Source organism: Temnothorax longispinosus, chromosome 3, assembly GCF_030848805.1.
Source record: "Temnothorax longispinosus isolate EJ_2023e chromosome 3, Tlon_JGU_v1, whole genome shotgun sequence".
In the NCBI taxonomy this organism is placed as follows: Eukaryota; Metazoa; Arthropoda; class Insecta; order Hymenoptera; family Formicidae; genus Temnothorax; species Temnothorax longispinosus.
Genome location: NC_092360.1, coordinates 19357644 through 19368186, shown reverse-complemented (window position 1 = coordinate 19368186; position 10543 = coordinate 19357644).

Here is a 10543-nt window from a genome sequence, read left to right as displayed (position 1 = left end):
TCATCAAATTTTTATTTTAAAAATACATGTCAAGTTAAATATATGAGTTTGTCTTAAATTATTAAATATTTTCTATTTCAAACGCTGCCGAGGATAAACTAAAAGCCCCAAATAAAAAAAAAAGATTAAAAAATTGAGGGGACAAAAGAAACTCATCACATTAATTTTACAACGGACTCAAAATCTGTTTGATGCCACCGTATTAGAAGAAAAATCAGCTCCACGCAGAAATCCTGTCAAAAAATCTACACAAAGTGCCTACTACTGCTTTGACTCCAACGACTAGGCAGTTTTTTCAATATTATATATTAACAATAAATAATATTGTAAATAAATATAAAAATTAATATAAATAATGTGTTTTTTATTATACTAGACATTGCATCACAGACGCTCGCTTCGCGCGCGCTATTCAGCTTTAACATTATGCAATTACTATTACATTATTAACTTCTTGATACACACAACTGTCAAAATATACGATGACAGCTGCAAATGAAGTAAGTGCAGCGAGAGAACCAATTGGCATCGCGGAAAAGCGGCAACAAAAAACTTCGAGATATGCGAGTATCGACTTAACATGCCTTTTTTTAGAAAGGGAGGAGATGATGGACAGATAGCCCCTCGAATGTGGACAGATAGCCCCGCATATGGGGCTGTCTACGCTTGACTTGCCTACTTAAAAAATTTACCTCTTTAAAATGGTAAAAAATTAACGATTCTGTAATTATGTTTTTTTTATAGCAAGGTTGAAAGGTTATATTATTACAATTTTAGCCAAATATCTTTATTAGTTTTTTAGTAAACTTGAAAAAAGCGTGAAGTGTGGACACATATATAGCCCCGGTTTCCCTTACTAGTAAAAAAAAGGTGCACAAATTACACATTGGGGTTTGAGAGACCCTAGATTTATTTTAATGTTAATTATTACCAAACCAACAAACGATCTTTAACAATATAATGTAACATTGTATTTGTAATCTTTCTGTAAAAAAAAATATTTGTATCTTTAAAATAATTAGAAATTTACAAAAATCAACTAATTAAAGACCAATTAAAAAGTTTTCTATTGGATTTACGTATATTTTATACAAATGTACATTTTCTAATAGAATGAGTAAATGAGAAGGTTATTAAGAGGGAGAGGGTCGTAAGGGTAAATATTATATTTACCTCGATCAGATAGAAAAAACAAACAGAGCACTTGTCTATGTGTTGTACATATAAACAACATGAGATCCGAAAAAGTGTCCAGACATGACCACTTGATTTCGTGAAAGACAATATACATAGATATGCACGAGGAGAACAAAGGCGGAGTTGTCTAATTATTCGCTTTTTTCTTTTCAATTATTACTCAAAATACTTATTTCGCAGTGATCTACGCCAACACATTTGTTGACAATCTCCAATCTTTAAAGCCTGTACTTTATTAACGACATCAAATTATTTCCCCCTCAATACCAAATAATTTTTATCTGCAACATTTTTTTATCCTGCTTCAATTTTCTGAAATATTTAATATTTCTTGTTAATAATGTTAAATATTATCTTGTTAATAATGTTCAATGTCATAGAAAGTAGAGGCTGGATAAGAAAATGTTTCAAGCAAAAGTTGTTTTTTTTGCGTAACATAAGATGCCGTTAAAAAAATATAAATCTCTATTTAAAAAAATATATAGTTAATTCCAATTAGTTAATTCCGTTGTCAGCAAATATCGCGTTTCCCATGGGCATGATTTTAAATGGTCCGAGGTTGAGATGCACAGGGTACAGAATACAAAAAAGAGAGAAATTGCGGAAATGTTTCTTATAAAAAAATATTCTGATACTATTAATCTAAAAAAAGACACGGATAATTTAAATCCCTGCATATACGATAACGTCATCTTGAGCGTATATATTTGTTTTCTGCGATTGGTTACTCTGACCTGACAACCTTGTAAACTTTTAAGTATATGCGATACTGCCAGTTCGTTCCGGACTTTTATAGTGTGAACATGAGTCGTTGTGTGGCTCGAAAAGCTTGATATCTCTGTGTAACTCCTAGACGCTTTAATTTGTTGATATGATACGAAATGTGAATTGGTGCTATCGTGGGACATTCTCCTGGTAAATAGTAACCCTCTTTTTTTTATTGTTTGTGGGTTTTGACATCATACTTATTAATTTTATTGATTCTAACCTTTTATGTATGATTTTTCTGTTAAAATCTCTTAAAAATTAGAGAATGTGTCGACGATGGTAGCCTTTTTCTCATCAGGTATTTTGAATTTTATTTGCGCTTAAATATTTCTGCATTGACGAAAAAGAATTTTCTGTTATATTTTTCATATTTTATATTTTAATTATTGACGATGTTATTTGACCCCATGCTTTATTTTGTTTTATTAGATCACTTGATAAGGACCCGAAGCCTGGGTTGAAACGTTGTGAAGTTTATGTATATTTTTTGCCAATTGTTGTCGATTTGAATATATTATTTTTGGTTAAACATTATTGGCAAAACAAACATTTATTTTTGGTAAAAAAATATATATATTTGACCCTAAAATTATCTCGAAACGCCCATCAAAACAAAAATAAATAATTCTGTTGTGTTTCTATCCCCCAAACCAAACAACTTTGTTTCAAATAAAAAAAAAAATGTTTTCAAGATATTAAAATATTTTAATTTAAAAAACTCACTCTATATACGTGTACACGTGGTCTGTTTAAAAAGTAATGAGACTAAATTTTTTTCTCAACAACTATAGTAACACTGTCAAAACGAGATTGCAGTCGAAAGCTACATTTATACTCTACTTTCAGTTAAAATTTCAAGTCGATAACATTACCTAACTGAACTGAAGTAACAGGTATTTAAAAAAAAAGTGAAATTTTATAATTAAATTGCGCCAATTGCAAAGAGAATATGTATATTGCTTTGAAAAATAATTGTTGTGCAACTACTTTAAAAAAATAAAACCTAAGTGGTATCTTTGTGTTTCTATTTAAGGGTCTTCCTATTCCAACCCAAGTGGTAATAGTTTCTTAATTCTCTTTAACAAATTTTTAATATTACAAAGAACCATTTCAATTATAAAGAATTAAAGAAATAACAGTACAAAATAAAAATATTTAATTAAAATAAAATAAATAAATTTTTCTTGTAAAAAAACTTGGCGGTTTTTTTACTCCTGTCGCATTCTTCCCTAACTTATGTTTATTGTTTTTTTTTATTTAATCAAAAATCTTAGTACTAATGTTTAAATTTTAATGTTTAAATTTCGAAGTTTAGCAGCGCCAAGTTTTTTTACAAGAAAAATTTATTTATTTTATTTAATTAAATATTTTTATTTTGTACTGTAATTTCTTTAATTTTTTGTAATTAAAATGGTTTTTTGTAATATTAAAAATTTGTTAAAGAGAATTAAGAAACTATTACCACTTGGGTTGGAATAGGAAGACCCTTGAATAGGAACACAAAGATACCACTTGAGTTTTATTTTTTAAAAGTAGTTGCACAACAATTATTTTTTAAAGCATTGCAATATACATATTCTCTTTGCAATTGGCGCAATTTGTCTACGTCCAATGAGTAGTGAAGTCCAAAGTCAGCAGCACTTTTTTCAGCTCATTCAAACTCAGATTTTTCAAGTTATTTCCAGACAAAAAAGAGAAATCTGATGATATAGTTGACATGGCCTCATATCGTGACTTCATTGATTCGTTGTGTAATACGCAGCATGCAACAACTTGGACGATAAAACATCTCGAAGTTCATTAAAAAATTTTAAACGGCGAAAGCGTCCTATCAATACATTGAAAACTTTTTCTATTGCCATATACGCGTAAATGAATGCAAATAATTAAATTCAACTTGTTGTGCCGCGTCGTTATTTTTAAACGGGGGAACTGACCATGGTAATGAAGGATACGTAGAATTGCCTAATATAAATGTTGTATTGGGGAATAACTGTTATTCTGTGACTCCTGATACAGACTTGACCGCCGTAGTACTCGGCATCATGGAGTGATCCAGGTTCACCACAATAAATATTGGTGAAGCTCATATTAACCGCTGCGATTTTGTGTATGTATTGATATTTTTAAAATGTCTATAAAATAATCCTTTGCTCTACCTTCTCTCTCTAAACTAGCTCTCTGACAAAAGCGCATCGTTCTCATCTGCTTATTTTTATCGAAGGGCAATTTCAAAATGCGCGCGTAATACGAGAGTTATCTGTTCACAACGCTATAACGCGATTATATAATTCATCTATAATAGTAGCGTCTTAAAGAAATATTTATAACTAATTTATACACACTCGTGTGTCATTTTGATAGTGCACTTTGAATCATATAATTCTTATTTGACTTTCAAATCACGTTACTGTGACCTTATACTACCATGAAGAACACGCAACAATATTATCGCAGAATATTTTAAGATGTTGGTCTTAGCGTAATATATAAAATAATAGAATTGAAATTCAAAATGAAAAGATATGTTGTTGGTCATAACATATTAAACAAATTAAAAGTTAAATTTCGAAATAAAGAAGAGGCTACTGTGGGCACAGTGTAATGTGACGTACGTACATATATTTTGTTCCAATAAAAGACTTTGCAGATAATGGTAATTGTGGCAAAAGATTATTTCTCAAGATATTTATTAACTCTTGTAGTGCTACTTGAGAAATATTATTTTGTAAAGCCCATTTTTTTTATTTTTTGCCACTTCGTCTTCTATTTATTAGCCATATTATTAGATAGCCATATTCGTGACAAATATTTTAGCGCAGATTAGATACTTAGGACGTTGATGAATGAGAATGATTTATGACTTTACCGAAAAAATAATCTTCCAGATTATAGACGGATGGAATTTTATTACTTAACTTTATCTATTTAATGTAATGAATTGACTCATGGCATAAGGTTCGTGTTATATCTTTGAAAATGCATCTTATGTATTAATTGCTAATTATGTCATCACTCACATGTTGTCCGTATATGGGCTAACGAGAAATACTACCAATTTGAAAATTTCAAAAACAAGTCCATATTCCGATGGCGATGGTCCTTTTTTCTCGGCCTGTGGAAAAGATTTGTCCATGTCAATGTACATACGTTTACATACGCATACGCGTTGTTACGTGTTAATTCGTCTATTCGAGTCGTTCGAAATATTGGCAACTCGACGGCACACTGAACTACGCAACAGCTCCGTTGATTATCGTGTCGCACTGCAATTAATGCTCGTCGAGATAATATCCCGATAAACTTTGAAACTTTGCTCCACGCGATGAGACTATAAACCGAATTATCGAATGTCGCCGTTTGTCCCGCGATAGACAGACAACCTTGGCTCCATCCGTGGACACGCATTTGACATGTTCTCTTTTTTGCCAACTTCGTCTTCTATTTCTTCCACATCCAAATTATCTCTATAAAAAGTGATAAATTATTGTACACGTAGGGGAGACTGGGGCTATCTGTCTATGGGGGCTATGTCCACAGTACTGCTCTCTGAGGTTTTAAGAAATAAAAAATTAAATTAATAAAAAATGCAATTCATAAAACGCGAAACCTTTTTTAAATTAACATAAACATTGTTGTAAAAACTCAAAAATCTATGAAGAATAACACTGTATCAAGAGACACGGTAGTGTCTCGCGCCAAGTACACGCGGAGCGAGACCGACCGTGACTCTTTTACGCGACGCGACGGGTTGCGAGTATCCGAGATGTTGAGATCTCGATAACGAGTGAACGGATCAAGTTCTAAGTAGGCTTGATCGATAGCTTGGGGTCCAATTAGGGGGGGGGTTTCTCTCATAATATTTCGCTACGTGCCCTACGAGCGGAGATATTGCGACGCAAAGTCCAAATGGGAAAATTTATTTTTAAGATACTCCTCCTAACGCCGACGTCTCAATATTATTATGATTATCAGAGAAACGTCCCTTTCACTTTTTCGACGCTGGCGGCGCAGGTATCGCCAGTTTCGATATCGCGCGCGTATTTCAAAATTAGGTCGATAGACTTATCGGTCAGGAGGAAGATTTCTATTTAGGTAAATTAGGTAATATATAATATATATTGAGTCAACGGAAAAGAAGGTTCTCTACGCTTGGCAGAAAGTGCCGCTAGGGAATTTTTAAGTCGATTCTTAAGGCTCAGTCACAATGAGAGGAATAAGGAATACGATAAAGGAATTAGGAATAAGGCATATTGCATCTTACTTTAATGTACGTGTACTGAAGTGAGATGCGACATTCCCTTGTTCCTTATTCCTTTATCTTATTCCTTATTCCTCTCATTGTGACTGAGCCCTTATGAATCAAGCTTGATATAATATATATTAAGTCAACGGAAAAGAAGGTTCTCTACGCTTGGCAGAAAGTGCAGCTAGGGAATTTTTAGGTCGTTCTTATGAATCAAGCTTGAATTCGATGTCTAGGTATCCCAGGTTGCCGATGACGAGGTCCAGATAGTGCGCTTCATAGTTTTCGGTGTCCAGGTGTAATAATACGTTGAATTCGATGTCTACGTCTCCCAGGTTGCCGATGACGAGGTCCACATAGTGCGCTCCGTAGTTTTCGGTGTCTACGTGTATTAATACCTTGAATTCGATGTCCACGTGTCCCAGGTTGCCGATGACGGGATCCAGATAGTGCGCTTCATAGTTTTCGGTGTCCATGTGTAATCGTACGTTGAATTCGATGTCTAGGTGTCCCAGGTTGCCGAGGACGAGGTCCACATAGTGCGCTCCGTAGTTTTCGGTGTCTACGTGTATTAATATCTTGAATTCGATGTCCACGTGTCCCAGGTTGCCGATGACGGGATCCAGATAGTGCGCTTCATAGTTTTCGGTGTCCAGGTGTAATCGTACGTTGAATTCGATGTCTAGGTGTCCCAGGTTGCCGATGACAAGGTCCACATAGTGCGCTCCGTAGTTTTCGGTGTCTACGTGTATTAATACTTTGAATTCGATGTCCACGTGTCCCAGGTTGCCGATGACGGGATCCAGATAGTGCGCTTCATAGTTTTCGGTGTCCAGGTGTAATCGTACGTTGAATTCGATGTCTACGTGTCCCAGGTTACCGATGACGAGGTCCACATAGTGCGCTCCGTAGTTTTCGGTGTCTACGTGTATTAATACCTTGAATTCGATGTCCACGTGTCCCAGGTTGCCGATGACAAGATCCAGATAGTGCGCTTCATAGTTTTCGGTGTCCAGGTGTAATCGTACGTTGAATTTGATGTCTAGGTGTTCCAGGTTGCCGATGACAAGGTCCACATAGTGCGCTTCGTAGTTTTCGGTGTCTACGTGTATTAATACCTTGAATTCGATGTCCACGTGTCCCAGGTTGCCGATGACAAGATCCAGATAGTGCGCTTCATAGTTTTCGGTGTCCAGGTGTAATCGTACGTTGAATTTGATGTCTAGGTGTTCCAGGTTGCCGATGACAAGGTCCACATAGTGCGCTTCGTAGTTTTCGGTGTCTACGTGTATTAATACCTTGAATTCGATGTCCACGTGTCCCAGGTTGCCGATGACGAGATCCAGATAGTGCGCTTCATAGTTTTCGGTGTCCAGGTGTAATCGTACGTTGAATTCGATGTCTACGTGTCCCAGGTTGCCGATGACGAGGTCCACATAGTGCGCTCCGTAGTTTTCGGTGTCTACGTGTATTAATACCTTGAATTCGATGTCCACGTGTCCCAGGTTGCCGATGACAAGATCCAGATAGTGCGCTTCATAGTTTTCGGTGTCCAGGTGTAATCGTACGTTGAATTCGATGTCTAGGTGTTCCAGGTTGCCGATGACAAGGTCCACATAGTGCGCTTCGTAGTTTTCGGTGTCTACGTGTATTAATACCTTGAATTCGATGTCCACGTGTCCCAGGTTGCCGATGACGAGATCCAGATAGTGCGCTTCATAGTTTTCGGTGTCCAGGTGTAATCGTACGTTGAATTCGATGTCTAGGTGTCCCAGGTTGGCGATGACAAGGTCCACATAGTGCGCTTTGTAGTTTTCGGTGTCCAGGTGTAATAATACGTTGAATGCAATGTCTAGGTGTCCCAGGTTGCCGATGACAATGTCTAGATAGTGAGCTCCGTAGTTTTTGGTGTCTACGTGTATTAATACCTTGAATTCGATGTCTAGGTGTCCCAGGTTGCCGATGACGAGGTCCACATAGTGCGCTCCGTAGTTTTCGGTGTCTACGTGTATTAATATCTTGAATTCGATGTCCACGTGTCCCAGGTTGCCGATGACGGGATCCAGATAGTGCGCTTCATAGTTTTCGGTGTCCAGGTGTAATCGTACGTTGAATTCGATGTCTAGGTGTCCCAGGTTGCCGATGACAAGGTCCACATAGTGCGCTCCGTAGTTTTCGGTGTCTACGTGTATTAATACTTTGAATTCGATGTCCACGTGTCCCAGGTTGCCGATGACGGGATCCAGATAGTGCGCTTCATAGTTTTCGGTGTCCAGGTGTAATCGTACGTTGAATTCGATGTCTACGTGTCCCAGGTTACCGATGACGAGGTCCACATAGTGCGCTCCGTAGTTTTCGGTGTCTACGTGTATTAATACCTTGAATTCGATGTCCACGTGGTCCCAGGTTGCCGATGACAAGATCCAGATAGTGCGCTTCATAGTTTTCGGTGTCCAGGTGTAATCGTACGTTGAATTCGATGTCTAGGTGTTCCAGGTTGCCGATGACAAGGTCCACATAGTGCGCTTCGTAGTTTTCGGTGTCTACGTGTATTAATACCTTGAAATCGATGTCCACGTGTCCCAGGTTGCCGATGACAAGATCCAGATAGTGCGCTTCATAGTTTTCGGTGTCCAGGTGTAATCGTACGTTGAATTTGATGTCTAGGTGTTCCAGGTTGCCGATGACAAGGTCCACATAGTGCGCTTCGTAGTTTTCGGTGTCTACGTGTATTAATACCTTGAATTCGATGTCCACGTGTCCCAGGTTGCCGATGACGAGATCCAGATAGTGCGCTTCATAGTTTTCGGTGTCCAGGTGTAATCGTACGTTGAATTCGATGTCTACGTGTCCCAGGTTGCCGATGACGAGGTCCACATAGTGCGCTCCGTAGTTTTCGGTGTCTACGTGTATTAATACCTTGAATTCGATGTCCACGTGTCCCAGGTTGCCGATGACAAGATCCAGATAGTGCGCTTCATAGTTTTCGGTGTCCAGGTGTAATCGTACGTTGAATTCGATGTCTAGGTGTTCCAGGTTGCCGATGACAAGGTCCACATAGTGCGCTTCGTAGTTTTCGGTGTCTACGTGTATTAATACCTTGAAATCGATGTCCACGTGTCCCAGGTTGCCGATGACGAGATCCAGATAGTGCGCTTCATAGTTTTCGGTGTCCAGGTGTAATCGTACGTTGAATTCGATGTCTAGGTGTCCCAGGTTGGCGATGACAAGGTCCACATAGTGCGCTTTGTAGTTTTCGGTGTCCAGGTGTAATAATACGTTGAATGCAATGTCTAGGTGTCCCAGGTTGCCGATGACAATGTCTAGATAGTGAGCTCCGTAGTTTTTGGTGTCTACGTGTATTAATACCTTGAATTCGATGTCTAGGTGTCCCAGGTTGCCGATGACGAGGTCCACATAGTGCGCTCCGTAGTTGTCGGTGTCTACGTGTATTAATATCTTGAAATTGATGTCTAGGTGTCTCAGGTTGCTGATGACGAGGTCCAGATAGCGCGCTCCGTAGTTTTCGGTGTCTAGATGTAATAATATCTCGAATTCTATGTCTACGTGTCCCAGGTTGCCGATGACAAGGTCCACATAGTGCGCTTTGTAGTTTTTGGTGTCTACGTGTATTAATAACTTTAAATCTGAATGTAGGACACGTAGATATCGAATTCGAGGTATTAATACACGTAGACACCGAAAACTACGGAGCGCACTATGTGGACCTCGTCATCAAAAACGTGGGACACCTAGACATCGAATTCAACGTATTATTATACCTGGACACCGAAAACTATAGAGCGCACTATCTGGAACCCGACATCAGCAACCTGGAACACGTGGACATCAAATTCAAGGTATTAATACACCTGAATACCGAAAACTATGAAGTGCACTATGTGAACCTCGTCATCGGCAACCTGGGACACCTAGACATCGAATTCAAGCTTGATTCATAAGAATCGACTTAAAAATTCCCTAGCGGCAGAATCAAGAGACACGGTAGTGTACACGCGGAGCGAGACCGACCGTGACTCTTTTACGCCACGCGACGGGTTGCGAATACCCGATATGTTGAGATCTCAATAACGAGTGAACGGATCAAGTTCTAATGTAGGCTTGATCGATAGCTTGGGGTCCAATTAGGGGGGGGGGGTTTCTTATAATATCCCGCTCCGTGCCCTACGAGCGGAGATATTGCGACGCAAAGTCCAAATGTGAAAATTTTTTATTAAGATACTTCTTCTTCTATCTACTTCTAACGCCGACGTCTTATATGACACTACAAAAAGGCGTGATATCCGTACAAAATTACCTTTTTCAAAAAAA